The sequence below is a fragment of the Lithobates pipiens genome, unplaced genomic scaffold, assembly GCF_037356315.1.
Source record: "Lithobates pipiens isolate NorthernLeopardFrog02 unplaced genomic scaffold, aLitPip1_a1.2 Scaffold_28, whole genome shotgun sequence".
Taxonomy (NCBI): domain Eukaryota; kingdom Metazoa; phylum Chordata; class Amphibia; order Anura; family Ranidae; genus Lithobates; species Lithobates pipiens.
The window spans coordinates 89668588-89685102 of record NW_027507789.1 but is presented as its reverse complement, the minus strand read 5'-3'; the positions used below and the strand labels follow the sequence as shown (position 1 = coordinate 89685102).

The following is a 16515-nucleotide window of genomic DNA, read 5'->3' as shown; positions in this document are numbered from 1 at the left end:
TTCATGTCGCAAGGTTGTTTCAATCCTGGCTGCCATACAGCTAAAGTCTGCTTTAGTGGGAAGGTTTTGGAGTAAAGCTAGGATGGCCTTGTCCCCCAATAATGCCGGTGCTGGTGGCAGCGGTGGGTCCCCCTGTGTGTCTGAGGCGAGAGCAGACTGGCCATTCGGTCCTGGGATGAGGCTTCCACTGCGGGAGGGTCTCTGGGACAGTTGGGAGTTGTGAGGGAACCAGGGTGGCAGGCCGCTATGGTCCGGGCTGTCAAGCGAGGCCATGGACAGTGAGCGGGGGAGACACGGGGACAAGTCACTAGGCGGGGAGAACGGGGGCATGTCGTGTCCCTGCATAGCAGTCTGCTCACCTTCCCTCTGTGCCGCGTGTCCTGGAGCGCCGGAGGCCGCGGGCGCCATCTTGGCTGGATCCGGCGTGGAGGCCGGAGGCTGCAGCGGGACCAAGTACCTGTCCGTGGCAGCAGCGGCGGACCCCGCTCGGCTGGCTGTGTTCCGCCGAAGCGCGGGGATGTCGGCGATGCCGAAATATGCGACCAGACTGTGGTAAAGGGGTGCGGAGGGGTCACGGACCGGGAGCTCCGGAAAAGAGTGTCCTCACTCCTTCATGCCTAGGCCACGCCCCCCTGGTTAGTGTCTTGATTGGGAGATCGCCTGGGAATACTGGATGCCGTAGGCTTCTTTTTATGTTGTTGGCTTTGACCTGTTTTTTTTTTAGCTTGTTTCCCAAGGTGACCATCTTGGCCTTTGTCAAGAGGCTTCAGAGTGCCCGAAGAGAGTGCCTACGGCCAAATCACCTATATAGTATCTTATATATAATAACTAAAAATATTATTTATTATTATAGATATAGATATATAGTATAGTGATTTGGTCGTAGGCACTCTCTTTGGGCACTCTGAAGCCTCTTGACAAAGGCCAAGATGGTCACCTTGGGAAGCAAGCTAAAAAAAACAGGTCAAAGCCAACAACATAAAAAGAAGCCTACGGCATCCAGTATTCCCAGGCGATCTCCCAATCAAGACACTAACCAGACCAGATCCTTCTATGGCACCTGGTCTTCCCAGGGAGTCTCCCATCCAGGTACTAACCAGGCCTGACGCTGCTTAGCCTCTGAAATCAGACGAGATCGGGTGCTTTCAGGTTGATGTGGCCGTAAGTGTTCTCCTCAAGACACACCCAACCCTCTTGACAAACGCCAAGATGCTCACCTTGAGAAACAAGCAAAAAAAAACAGGTCAAAGCCAACAACATAAAAAGAAGCCTATGGGCTTACAGCGGACCTTAAAAGATGGGACCCACTAGCTCTGTCATGGTTCGGACGCTGTAATGTGTTGAAGATGAACGCGATGCCACGACTTCTGTATCTACTACAAGCCTTACCTATCAAAATACCCCAGACTTTCTTTCATGCGGTTCGCTCAATCTTTATCAAGTTCCTCTGGCGCGGAAAACATATGCGTATTGGTAGGGCAATGCTATTGCGACCGAAATTGCGGGGAGGTATTGGCTTCCCGGACCCTGCTCTATATTACACAGCGACGCACATGACACCGGTGGTTGACTGGTGCCGGTGTTCTGCCATATACTGTCCGGCCATGATATAGTGTCCGCGCCGTACTGCGCATGCGCAGTACGGAGCAGACGAAGCTTCGGAAAATCTCCGAAGCTGAACGGCGCCTGCGCGGTGAGTGGAGGTGGTAGCCCCACCATCCAAGCGGACATAGGGTTGTGAATATTAGAGGGCCCCTCGCAGGCGAGCTTCGCTCGCCACGCTTCGGGCTCGGCCTCGCTGCGCTCGGATCTTTTATATTCTTACTCTATGTCCACTTGGATAGTGGGGATAGAACCTGGACTCAGTGCGCAGGCGCCGTTCATGCTCGGCAATTTTCGGAATCTGTGTTGCTGTGTACTGCGCATGCCTACCCTTCTTAGCCTCAGAAAAGAGAAGAGATAGGGCTCTTTCAGGGTGATGCTGCTGTAAGCGATCTCTTTGGGCACTCTCAACCCTCTTGACAAATGCCAAGATGGTCACCTTGGGAAACAAGCAAAAAAAAAGAAAACGAATCAACGCCAACAACATAAAAAGAAGCCTACAATAACTGGTAATCCCAGGTGGTCTCCCATCCAGGTACTAACCAGGCCCGACTCTTCTTAGCCTCCAAGATCAGACGAGATTGGGTGCTTTCAGAGTGATGTGGCCATAGGCAATCTCTTCAGGCACTCTCAACCCTCTTGACAAACACCAAGATGGTCACTTTGGGAAATAAGCGAAAAAAAAACAGGTCAACGCCAACAACATAAAAAAAAGTCTACGACACCTGGTATTCCCAGGCGGTCTCCCATCCAGGTACTAACAAGGCCCGACTCTATTAGCCTCCAACATCAAACGAGATCGGGTGCTTTCAGGGTGATGTGCCCGTAGGCAATCTCTTCAGGCACTTTCAACCCTCTTGACATTGCCAAGATGGTCACCTTGGGAAACAAGCAAAAAAATAAAAATAAGTCGGAAGCTAGAGACAATACGGCCCGAGTCCTCAATTTAATCCATGCGGCGCATGTACAGGGAAGGCCCTTGCTTATGTTGTCAACGGATGCGGAGAAGGCCTTTGACAAGGTGGCCTGGCACTTTATGCAGGCCACCCTGGAACATATAGGTCTTGGCCCCAACATGATGAGCTGGGTAATGTCGCTTTACTCCACGCCATCGGCAGCGGTACGGGTGACCGAGTGGTGCTCGGACTCTTTCCCCATCACTAATGGGACGAGGCAGGGGTGCCCTCTGTCTCCCCTAATTTTTATTCTGACACTGGAACCACTTATGTGTCACGTTCGGAATGACCCGAATATTACTGGCATATCCAAACCCTCGGCACAGCACAAAATTGCGGCGTACGCTGATGATCTAATTTTTTCCATCTCCAATCCACACATTTTGCTTCCCAAAATACTTGCGTCTCTACAGCGACACGGCAGCCTATCAAACTATAAAAACAATTGCGCCAAGTCGGCTTTATTGAATATATCGGTCCCGGATGGTGAGGCCAAGAGGCTCCGCTCCTCTTTTCCATTCTACTGGGCTGAAAAATCTATACGTTAACTGGGCGTTGACATCGCAGCGGATTTAGCGCAATTGTACCTGCTTGATTTTGTCCCTCTCCTGGATAGACTGAAATCTGATTTGGGAAACTGGCATGCTTTAACACTGACCTGGTTCGGGCGCTGTAATGCATTCAAAATGATGGCCCTCCCTCGGATCTTATACATGTTCCAGACATTACCGATCCGGTTACCCCCAATTTTTTTCAGACAACTGCAGGTGCTGCTCCGGGACTTTATTTTGGCTCGCAAACCGCCCAGAGCCCGTTTGCAATTGCTTGCCAGACCAAAGGACAAGGGGGTCTGGGTCTCCCAGATCTCAGACAATACTACAGAGTGACTCTGCTAGCGAGAGTCGTTGATTGGCATTGTAATGGCCCACACAAGCAGTGGGTGGAGATGGAGATTGAGGATGGATCCATTCCCCTATTGACCTCCCCGTGGCTCCTGTCCTCCCTACCAAAAGACCTCAGAGGTCACCCCGTAGTGGGAGCTACGTTGGCTGTTGTGCGGAGGTTGTTCCGCTGCACACACATTGCTCCCCTGCCATCACCAATGACTCCGGTTATAGGTAATCCAGACTTCCCATCGGGATTTACCAACAAGAAACTGCGACAGTTGACAGTGGTGGGGAAACAGCGTCTGGGAGAGGTGTGGCCCACGGGAAGGCTCCCGACCACGCAAACTGTCGCCGAGCTTTCTGACCCTCCGCTTGACTTGTTTAGTGCTTATCAACTTCGTCACTTTCTTCTGGCCTTACAAAGGGCCCCCTACACTCCTAGAGACCTGACACCCTATAAATCCATCTGTCACAAAAGGGAACCTGTGCGACACACCCTCTCCCTTCTGTACAACCTATTGAGTAGTCAGGAGGAGGAGTCGACCCCCACCATTTATCCACAAATGGGAGAGGGACTTAGGCATCACATTTACCCCACAACAGATAGGGAAGATCTTGACCTTAGTACATAAAGCTTCCATCGCAAACCAATATCAAGATACAAGATAGTCTCACGCTGGTATAGAGTCCCATACCTTCTGAATAAAATGGATAGATCGATCCCGGATGTTTGTTGGAGGTGAAATTCAGATATGGGGACCATGGGACACCTTTTCTGGGCATGCCCGACCTTGAGGAACTTTTGGGTTCCCAGTAGCGTGCCTTCTACACTGGACCGAACAGCCTGTTCGAAAATACAAAAAAACCCTCACGATGCAACTCCTGAATGCCGCCCGGGCCTGCATTCCCGCACTGTGGAGGCAGCCTCAGCCCCCATCCAAGGTGCTGTGGTATTCCAAAGTCAATCATATTCTCCGGATGGAAGAATTGACCGCCACCCTTCACAACACTGAAGAGGCATTTAGTGTTACATGAAGGCCCTGGAGGTATTTTACTGGTACTCGAGACTACATTCGGGAGGTGAGCAGTGCCTCCGTCCCAGAAAACGACTGAACATCTAACGTTTACCTACGTAGGCCATGTCTGCCCTGGGTGGCATTCCCCCCCTCCTTTTTGTCTTTATTTTTCTTTTTTTCCCCGTCGCCATCCCCCCACCTCCTCTCTCTCCGTCTTTGCACTCTCTTCTTCCCCCGTCCTCCCTTTTGACTATGCCTTGTCTCCTTACTAGCCTTCGGGACCCAGAAGAACCCCAGGGTTCTGGACATGACCGGCTCATATTTTACTCTGGTTCACGTAGGTCATGATAAGCTGGCTCGCTGTGGTCCCAGTTGTTCTCCATGATTACATTTGTCCGAACGGAGCTGCACTAGTTATACTGTACTACATGTCGGAGGTGGGGTTTCTCTATTTTCTGCATGAAACTGTAGGACTCCCCTCTGAGAACCCAGAGTTATTTGGCTGCCTATTTTTTGTTAGCATGTAATTGTGACCCTGGCTCATGCTGTATGGTTATATTTATGTTGTTCTACTTAATAAAAGAATAATAAAAATAAAGAAAATAAGTCAATGCCAACAACTTAAAACTAAAGCCTATGGCATCGAGAAATCCCAGGCGGTCTCCCATCCAGGTACTAACCATGTCCCAACCCTGCTTAGCCTCTGAGATCAAATGCACGCTCAACCCTCTTGACAAACGCCAAGATGGTCACCTTGGGAAACAAACAAAAAAAACAAGTCAACGCCAACAACATAAAAAGAAGCCTGCGGCATCTGGAAAACCCAGGCGGTCTCCCATCCAGGTACAAACCAGGCCCAACCCTGCTTAGCCTCTGAGACCAAACGAGATTGGGCGCTTTCAGGGTGTTGTGCCCGTAGGCAATTTCTTTGTGCACTCTCAACCCTCTTGACAAATGCCAAGATGGTCACCTTGGGAAACAAGGGAAAAAAAACAGGTCAAAGCCAACAACATAAAAAGAATCCTACGGCATCCGGTATTCCCAGGCGATCTCCCAATCAAGACACTAACCAGACCAGATCCTTCTATGTCACCTGGTCTTTCCAGGCAGTCTCCCACCCAGGTACTAACCAGTCCTGATGCTCCTAAGCCTCTGAAATCAGACGAGATCGGGTGCTTTCAGTGTGATGTGGCCGTAAGCGTTCTCTTCAAGACACGCCCAACCCTCTTGACAAACGCCAAGATGGTCGCCTTGAGAAACAAGCGAAAAAAACAGTTCAAAGCCAACAACAAAAAAAGAAGTCTATGGCACCTGGTATTTCCAGGCGGTCTCCCATCCAGGTACTAACCAGGACCGACACTGTTTAGCCTCTGAGATCAGATGAGATTGGGCGCTTTCAGGGTGATGGGGCCGTAGGTGATCTCTTTGGGCACTCTCAACCCTCTTGTTAAACACCAAGATGGTCACCTTGGGAAACAAGCGAAAATAAACAGGTAAAAGCCAACAACATAAAAAGAAGCCTACGGCACCTGGTATTCACAGATGGTCTCCCATACAGGTATTAACCAGGCTGTACACTGCTAGGCCTCCGAGATCAGATGAGATTGTGCACTTTCAGGGTGATGTGGCCATAGGTGTTCTATTTAGACACTCTCAACCCTCTTGACAAATACCAAGATGGTTATCTTGGGAAACAAGTGAAAAAAAAAAAGGTCAACGCCAACAACATAGACCCTGGCGGTCTCCCATCTGACCCAGACCCTGCTTAGCCTCTGAGATCGGGCGCTTTCAGGGTGATGTGACCTCAGGCGAACGCTTTGGGACATACTCAAAAGTCTTGACTGATGCTAAAATGGTCACCTTGGGAAACAAGCGAAAGAAAAACAGGTCAAAGCCAACAATATAAAAAGATTCCTACGGCACCTTTAATTAGGTACTATCCAGGCCGGACCCTGCTTAGCCTCTGAGATCAGATGAGATCGAGCACTTTCAGGGGGATGCGGCCGTAGGAGATTTCTTTGGGCTCTCTCAGCCCTCTTGACAAATGCCAAGATGATCACCTTGGGAAACAAGCGGAAAAAAAAAACCATGTCAACGCCAACAACATAAAAAGAATGCTACGGCACCTGGTATTCCCAGTTGGTCTCCCATCCAGTTACATCAGGCCCGACAATGCTTAGCCTCCGAGATCAGACAAGATCAGGCACTTTCAAGGGGATGGGGCCATAGGCGATCTCTTCGGGCACTCTCAACCATCATGACAAACGCCAACATGGTCATCTTGGGAAACAAGCGAAAAAAAACAAGTCATTGCCAACATTGGAGGCTAAGCAGGGTTGGGCAATCAGTTTCCTTGCCTGAAATAGGCATCTCAGAACTGCCATCTGGCTACTTCCCGGGTTTCCAACTCCTTCAACTAATCCCAGGAGACAATACTTCGCCTCCATCCTGGTGGAGGTTCCAACCACCCGATCAATGGTTCCTGTCACCTCTGTCCAGTAGCGGATCAACTTCGGGCATCTCCAAAACATGTGCATCATGTCTCCCCCCATGTTCCCGCACCGGGGGCAACTTGCGTCCGGCCGTTCGGCCAAACTGAAAAAGTTTACGAGGAGCATAATAGGTTCTATATAATAAGAACAGATGTGACATCCTGTGTGAGGAGAGCCACAATTCACCACAGGCAGGATTCCTGTGGCCAATTATAGCTCAGGGGGGTTTAGTACACACCCCACACTATATAAGGCCGCCAGCATGGCGGCCTTGTATAGTGTGTTGCGGTGGTCAGGGAAAGAGGACGCTCTTTACTGCTTGGGAACCTAGCACTGTTACAGTGGGTGTTATGTGCCTCCTGCACAGTACACACCTGAAGCTACCCTTTATTACTGGTGTTCAATTTCTGCAATTTCTGCAATACATGCATCTCTGTATACTCAAGTGCAGAAGTTAGAGTCGGTGTTGTGTGCCTCCTGCACAGTATACACCTTATTGCTGGTGTTCTGTTTCTGTAATACAGGAACCTAGTACTGTTACAGTGCTAGGGTGTACAGAGAAGCTGGTATATATAGAAGACTACAGCATACAGAAGAAAGGCTAGTGAATACAGAATACAGGTTTCGTGTATGTAGAGAGGCTTGAGTATACAGAGATGCTAGAGTAAACATTGAGGCTGGGGTACACAGAGAGGCTAGTTTAAAGACAAATACAAAGATGTTAGTGTATATAGAGAGGTTAGTGTATAGAGAGAGTCGAGTGTATACAGAAAGGACAGTGCATATAGAGAAGCTAGTGTATACAGAAAGGGTATACATGAAAGCTGACATTCTATACAGAAGACTGGGTAGTGTATACAGAGAGTCTAGTGGGTACAGAAGACAGGCTGGTGTATTCTAGCTAGTTTTTACAGTCTAGTGTATACAGAAGACAGGCTGTGGTATACAGAGAGTTTAGTGTATTCAGGGAGTCTAGTGTATACAGTCGGCGAGTGTATACATAAGACTGGCTAGTTTACACAGTGTTTACAGAGATGCAAGGGTGTACAGAGAAGCTGGTATATATAGAAGACTACAGCATACAGAAGAAAGGCTAGTTAATACACAATACAGAAGACTCGTGTATGTAGATAGGCTTGAGTATACAGAGATGCTAGAGTAAACAGTGAGGCTGGGGTACACAGAGAGGCTAATTTAAAGAGAGGCTAGTATATACAAAGATGTTAGTGTATATAGAGAGGTTAATGTATAGAGAGGGTCGAGAGTATACAGAAAGGACAGTGCATATAGAGAAACTAGTGTATACAGAAGACAGGCTTGGGTATACATCCAAGCTGACAGTGTATACAGAAGACTGGGTAGTGTATACAGAGATTCTAGTGGGTACAGAAGACAGGCTGGTGTATTCTATCTAGTGTTTACAGTCTAGTGTATACAGAAGACAGGCTGTGGTATACAGAGGGTTTAGTGTATTACAGAGATGCAAGGGTGTACAGAGAAGCTAGTATATATAGAAGACTACAGCATACAGAAGAAAGGCTAGTGAATACAGAATAAAGGCTGGCTTCTACGGAGAGGCTACCACTACGGAGATGCAGAACAATACCTAGGGTATATAGAGAGGCTAGATTATACAGAGAGGCTAGTGCATAGAGTGAAGCTATTGTATATAGAAGCCTGGTTAGTGTATATAGAGAAGCTAGTGTGTACAGAAGAAAGGCTAGACAGGCTATAAAGAGAGACAAGTTTTTATAGAAGACAGTTTCGGTATACAGAGATGCTAGTTTATACAGAGAGACTAATGTATACAGAAGACAGGCTAGGGCATACAGAAGACAGAAGACGGGCTAGTGTATTCAGAACATAGGCTAGTGTATATCGAAGACAGGCTATTGTATGCAGAAGACCGGCTAGTGTAAACATGCTGGTGTATATAGAGAGGCTAGTGAATTTAGAGGGTAGGCTAAGTGATAACAGAAGACAATCTGGGCTATACAGAGACATTTCATCATTTCATCTAGCTCACATCTCTAATGGAGTTTGTCTCATTGCCATGTTATGCCTTTTCATTCTTATGCTAAATATAGATCACGACACGATTTTAATCATCCACATCAAGCATGCAATAAAACTATCATACATCAAAATAAACCATGTACTCTTTTGCTCTATTTTGCATATTTGTACCGGGACTGTGAGTATGTGACAGTCCTGACACACCATCCTGACTTATTTTTCTTTATTTCTTATTAGAAATGGAGAGTACTATCTCAAAATACGCTTAAATCTATTCACTTCCATGAGTTCTACCTCTAATTGTACCTTAATGCAAAATGTTCACAAAACCATCCATTTGCTACCAGACATGCTGCACATACTAAGAGTAATGTAACTGTCGCTCTCTAACGATGTAAACAGTTTTATTGCTTTTCTGACATTGACCGAGTATCTCTGACATTAACTGAGTATCTCTGACATTAACTGAGTATCTCTCTGCACTATGATCTTATTAATAATAATAATAATAGGATTGTGTCATGCAAAGATCAACTAGTCTAATATAAGCTTTCTCATTGGTACCGGCATATCCTTTAAATTTAGACTAACGCAACTATTTCTCGGCCATTTTCAAGCTAAGCTTTCAATCTCTTACCTTTGAACAGCGATTCTTCCACCCTACAATATTAAGCCATTTAAATGTCCTATTGGTCGCCTATATTATACAACTCTTTGAAAAGCCTATATGTAGAGAATAAAACTAGTCTTAAATCTTAATAAAACAGTTTTATTGCTCAACCAGTATCAGCTGTCATGACAAATAAACGTTTCCACTGTTTGACTCTATTTTCTGTATTACTTCTTTTTCTCCACCTTATCTGTCACAGTTAAAACACAGTGACAAAACATTTCTTTTTACCGCAGCAAAATGTGAGAAAAGCAGTATAAGCCGTCTTTCTGCCATATGCAACCATCTCTCGCTACCTCTATGCAATAGGATTCTCTTTCCAGTGGAAACGGAAAACAGTCAGTGTAAGCCGTCTTCGTGCGTAACAAAATTACACGTTGGAATTTGCAAGCTACGTCAATTTACTGTTAAATAGAGTACCTTTGCATTTATCCCTTGACTTTGCAACTATCCCTTGATCCCTTTTGTTTATTCACTTTATCTCGACCTATATATAATGCCTCAATATTTTCCTAATTTGTTTTGCTATACTTATTATTATATTATAGAGGTTACTAACTCTAAATCATTGTAAACCTAACCATAGTTATAATGTCTACAGCTAATTTTACGTTAAAGCAAAATTCACACAAAACCATCTTTTTAAAACCTTTACACATTAAGAGTAATGCAACCATCTCTCGCTACCTCTATGCAATAGGATTCTCTTTCCAGTGGAAACGGAAAACAGTCAGTGTAAGCCGTCTTCGTGCGCAGCAAAATTAATGGAACGATTTACACGTTGGAATTTGCAAGCTACGTCAATTTACTGTTAAATAGAGTACCTTTGCATTTATCCCTTGACTTTGCTACTATCCCTTGATCCCTTTTGTGTATTCACTATATCTCGACCTATACATACTGCCTCAAAATTTTCCTAATTTGTTTTGCTATACTTATTATTATTATTTTATAGAGATTACTATCTCTAAATCATTGTAACAAGTTATAATGTCTACAGCTAATTTTACGTTAAAGCAAAAGTCACACAAAACCATCTTTTTAAAACCTTTTACACATTAAGATTAATGCAACCATCTCTCGCTACCTCTATGCAATGGATTCTCTTTCTGACTCTATTTTGTGTATTACTTCTTCTCCACATTAACTGTCACACTGAGAACCATTTGTAACACATAACACTTGCAACACATTTTTTAACAGCGGTAAAATGTGAGAAAAGCAGTGGGACGGTTTACTTGATTGAGAAGTGGTTGCAGTAGCAAAGCAAAGCAATACAGTTTGATTACATTAATAACACATAATGCAACTATTTTACATTCATTTTACATTCACATCCTAATGTAAGCTGTCTATCACTATTAATGTTCATGGTTACTGATACATTATGCCGATGACCAGTGGAAACGGAAAACAGTCAGTGTAAGCCGTCTTCGTGCGTAACATAATTAATGGAACGATTTACACGTTGGAATTTTCAAGCTACGTCAATTTACTCTTAAATACCCTTTAGCTGCTTAGCTCACACTTTGCTGTATGTAGCCGCGTTTACATGTAAGTAACCAATGGGGATTGACATTTCATGTCCATCTCACATCTCTAATGCAATTTGTCTCTTTGCCATGTCATACTTTGCCAGTTATTATACTTTCTCATCCGATAGAAACCTAGGCGTTGCTGATATTTCATGATTACAGCAATCATCTCATCTAATTGCTATTCCGACATTCTGCCTTGGTATTACTTTGCAATGCTCTATTGAACAATGTAAAGGTAAGCTAGATATTTTGTGTATTTCCAGTTAAACTCGACCTGTATATACTGTCTCAATATTATCCTTTCTAATTTTGCTAAATTAGATTATAGAGTTTGCTATGTCTAAATCCAGGTTACCTACTCACCTTTATTACGTATACTGCTAATTTTAGGATAATACAAAACCATCTTATTGCTTCTTTACACGCTGCACATGTTAAGAGTAATGCAATGCTACCGTGAACAGTTTAATTACTCGTCTCACAGTAACTGGTATCTCTCTGCTATAGGAAACTGAATTTGTACTAGAACGATCACTCATCTAATATCAGTCCACTCAGTGCTACCGGGATAACTTTTAAATTTAGAGTAATGAAATGATTTCTCAGTTTTTTTGGAGCTACTGCAACTATCGCTTCCGATCTCATTTCGACTGCAATACTTAATCTCTGCTATTGCAGAATATTTAGCTGCTGACACGTAATTAACTTGATTGATAAAAACCTACACACGTTGTTGCTGTTATTTCATGTATTTCCACTTAAACTCGTTATAGTTATTTTGCTATATTTATTACTAGTATAAACAGATTACTATCTCTAAATCCTGGTAAACCAGCTCACACTAAACCATCTAATTTCTACCTTACACGCAGCACATATTAACATATTAACATTTAGCCGGTATAGTGAAATAGTAAACGAAATGTGTAGATCACTCATCTAATATCGTCTTTTCAGTGCTACCGGAACAACTTTTAAATTTAGAGTAATGCAACGATTTCTCAGATTTATGAAACTACTGCAACTAACGCTTTGGATCTCTTTCCTGATAAATTACGCTCTGCAATATTAAGCCATGTAAATTGTCCTATTGGTCTGCTAACAATGCTATGTATAATAATACAAATCTTTTAAAAGCAATATCGTCTCACTGCAATACTTACACTCTGCATAATATATATGAATAATGCGAATAATGCGAATAATAAAGTCGTGTAAAACTCGGCTATAAGTAGAGAATAAAACTATCTTACATCAAAATAAACCATGTCCTGCCAAACCAATAACGGCCAATTACTCAACGTCTATCAGTCAATGACTTAACAAAATAAACTTTAGCACTCTTTTGCTCTATTTTGAATAGTTGTAGTTCTCCACATTAACTGTCACATTGATATCACCACTGACAACACACCACTTTGTAACAGCACCAAAATATGAAAAAAGCATTTTACATGTTTCAGAAGTAGTTGCATTAGCAAAAAATAAAGTCCTGTTTTCTTTACACGCTAGCTTTTCTGTATACATGAATCTAGCCACTCAATATAGACTAGCCTCTCTGTCTTCTGTATACAGGTGCCCGTAATCTATATACACTAGCCTGCCTTCTTTTTACAATAGTCTCGGTGTCCCAGCCTCTCTGCATACACTAGCCTCACTGAATTCCCCAGACTGTCTTCTGTATACACAAGTCTATCTGTAAAAAAAATAGCCGGTCTTCTGCATACTCTAGCCTCTCTGTGTAACACAGTCTCTCTCTGGATTCCCTAGCCTACATCTCTGCATACCCAGGACCTTCCTCTGTATAATCTAGCCTATCTGTATACACTAGCCTGTCTTTTGTACAAATTAGCTTCTCTGTAGCCGGTCTTCTGTATACACGATCCTCACTGTCTACTCTTGGTTGTCTTTTGTATACACTAGCATCTCTTTATACATTAGCTCTCTGTATACCCAAGCCTCTCTGTATACACTAGTCCACCGGTATACACTAGCAAGTCTGCATACACTAGCCTCTCTTTGTAACTCAACTTCTCTCTCTGTATACCTTAGCCTCCATCTCTGCATACCCAGGACGTTCTTCTCTATAATCTAGCCTATGTGTATACACTAGCCGGTCTTCTGTAGACATTAGCCTCCCTGTATAAACTAGCTGGTCTACTGTATACACTAGTCCGTCTGTATACACTAGCAAGCTTGCATACACTAGCCTCTCTGTGTAACCCAGCCTCCATCTCTGCATACCCAGGACGTTCTTCTCTATAATCTAGCCTATTTGTATACACTAGCCTGTCTTTTGTACACATTAGCCTCTCTGTATAAACTAGCCGGTCCTCTGTATACACTAGTCCATCTGTATACACTAGCAAGTATGCGTACTCTAGCCTCTCTCTCTGTATACCTTAGCCTCCATCTCTGCATACCCAGGACGTTCTTCTGTCTAATCTAGCCTATCTGTATACACTAGCCTATCTTTTGTACACATTTGCCTCTCTGTATAAACTAACCGGTCTTCTGTATACACTAGTCCGCCTGTATACACTAGCAAGTCTGTGTAACCAAGCCTCTCTCTCTGCATACCCTAGCCTCCATCTCTTGCATAAACCAGGACCTTCTTCTGTATAATCTAGCCTATCTGTATACACTAGCCTGTATGCATACTCTAGCCTCTCTCTCTGTATACCCTCGCCTCCATCTCTGCATACCCAGGACGTTCTTCTGTATAATCTAGCCTATCTGTATACAATTGCCTGTCTTTTGTACACATTAGACTCTCTGTATAAACTAGCCGGTCCTCTGTATACACTAGTCCGTCTGTATACACTAGCAAGTCTGTGTAACCAAGCCTCTCTCTCTGCATACCCTAGCCTCCATCTCTTGCATAAACCAGGACCTTCTTCTGTATAATCTAGCCTATCTGTATACACTAGCCTGTCTTTTGTACAGATTAGCCTCTCTGTGTAAACTAGCCGGTCTACTGTATACACTAGTCCATCTGTATACACTAGCAAGTCTGCATACTCCTGCCTCTCTGTGTAACCCAGCCTCGCTCTCTCTCTCTGTATACCCTAGCTTCCATCTCTGCATACCCAGGACGTTCTTCTGTATAATCTAGCCTATCTGTATAAACTAGCCTGTCTTTTGTACACATTAACCTCTCTGTATAAACTAGCCGGTACTCTGTATACACTAGTCCGTCTGTATACATTAGCAAGTCTGTGTAACCAAGCCTCTCTCTCTGCATACCCTAGCCTCCATCTCTTGCATAACTAGGACCTTCTTATGTATAATCTAGCCTATCTGTATACACTAGGCTGTCTTTTGTACACATTAGCCTCTCTGTATAAACTAGCCGGTCTACTGTATACACTAGTCCATCTGTATACACTAGCAAGTCTGCATACTCCTTCCTCTCTGTGTATCACAGTCTCTCTCTCTGTATACCCTAGCCTCCATCTCTGCATACCCAGGACGTTCTTCTGTATAATCTAGCCTGTGTTTTGTACACTTTAGCCTCTCTGTATAAACTAGCCGGTCTTCTGCATACACGAGTCTCTCTGTATACCCTTGGATGTCTTTTGTATACACTAGCTGCTCTTTATACATTAGCTCTCTGTATACCCAAGCCTCTCTATACACTAGTCCGTCTGTATACACTAGCAAGTCTGCATACACCAGCCTCTCTGTGTAACCCAGCCTCTCTCTCTGCATACCCAAGATGTTCTTCTCTATAATCTAGCCTATTTGTATACACTAGCCTGTCTTTTGCACACATTAGCCTCCCTATATAAACTAGCCGGTCTTCTGTATACACTAGTCCGTCTGTATACACTCTAGCCTCCATCTCTGCATACCCAGGACGTTCTTCTGTATAATCTAGCTTATCTGTATACACTAGTGTATACAGACAGACTAGTGTATACAGCGGACCGACTAATGTGTACAAAAGACAGGCTAATGTATACAGATAGGCTAGATTATACAGAAGAACGTCCTGGGTATGCAGAGCGCTCAGCTTCAAGGTATGGCCAACGTGAGTAATATGAGGGACACTCCTCACCCCCGCCCCCACCTACCAGATCTGAGTTTCATCCCCTTGCCCCTATACATCTGGTGGCAGTTTTATGCACTCCCTGGCCCCCACCCATTCATAATCCTTACCGACCTTTCTTTCCGCTGCTCACAGGAACACACTGAATGACTTGTCTAATTAACCAACTTGTACAAGACACCGCTATCCTCCTGTCTGACACCGGTCCCCCTTGGAGGCTTTACCCCTCACTGTTTGGGTGTTCCCTGCCTCTCCCTGGATGCTCCACATATACCACAACGACATTGTCAGAGGGGCACCACTTGACAGGACACGGGGCTTTCATTCCGGTGGCATCTCCCATTGGAGGAAGGGATGATGGCCCCAACCCCTTGGCAGCAGGTTCTTTCATGTACAGACCAGGGCGGCTCATCTTCCATTCTGGAGTCTTGACCTTAGATGGGGGAGTTGCACTTTGGGGGGACTGAGTGATACCTAATGCGCTGTACTGGAAAGGCTTGACATTCCCGCATATGTGTCCCCTCCCCCTGGATGCGCCCCTTGTCCCCCCCTCTGACTCCCACCTACTCTTTGCTGACATTGCCTTCTGCAGCTTTCGGGGACCCTGGATGACTTATTTATTGAGCCTATTGGTACGAGACACTGCTTCCCTCCAGGGTGACTCTGGACCCCCCTGGAGGATTTACCCCTTACTGTTTGGGCGGTCCCAGCCTCCCTCTGGATGCTCTACACAGCCCCCGATGGCGATGCAGGAGAGACACTAATTGGCGGGCCCTAGGACTGCTGCTCGGGTGAAGTCTCCCGTTGGATGGAGGGATGGTGGCCCCAGCCCCTTGCCTGCCGGATTTTCCATGCACCGACCAGGGCTGCTCCTCTTTCATCTTGATGTGGTGACCATGGAGGGGAGGAGTTGAAATTTATGGGGTCCGGGTGTTTGCTGGTGGGAGTGCGCTAAAGGACTTGACATTTCTGCATGTTTGTCCCCTCTCCCCCGTTTCCCCCCTCCCTTCCCCCCCTTCCCACCCTTCCCTTCCCTCCTTTCCCTCCCCCTTTCCCCCTTCCACTCCCCCTTTCCCCCCTTCCACTCCCCCTTTCCCCCCTTCCCTGCCCCTTTTCCCCCCGGGCCGTGGACGGGGGAGAGGGGGGTAAGGAGAGGACAATCTGCCAAAGGGAGAAATGCATTTGTCCGGGGACTGCATGTACTTTAGGGGTATGGGACGGGGGGTGGTGGATCCCATTCTGTGATGCCTTTTCTGTTGTGACGGGCTCCCTCGTGCATGCCAATTT

General features: G+C 45.2%; 2 pseudogenes; both read right to left on the bottom strand.

Annotated features, from left to right (window-relative positions):
- Positions 1-2096: 2096 nt before the first annotated feature.
- On the bottom strand, positions 2097-2215 carry LOC143937505 (5S ribosomal RNA; annotated as a pseudogene).
- Positions 2216-5760: 3545 nt separating this feature from the next.
- LOC143937210 (5S ribosomal RNA) lies at positions 5761-5879 on the bottom strand (annotated as a pseudogene).
- Positions 5880-16515: the final 10636 nt, after the last annotated feature.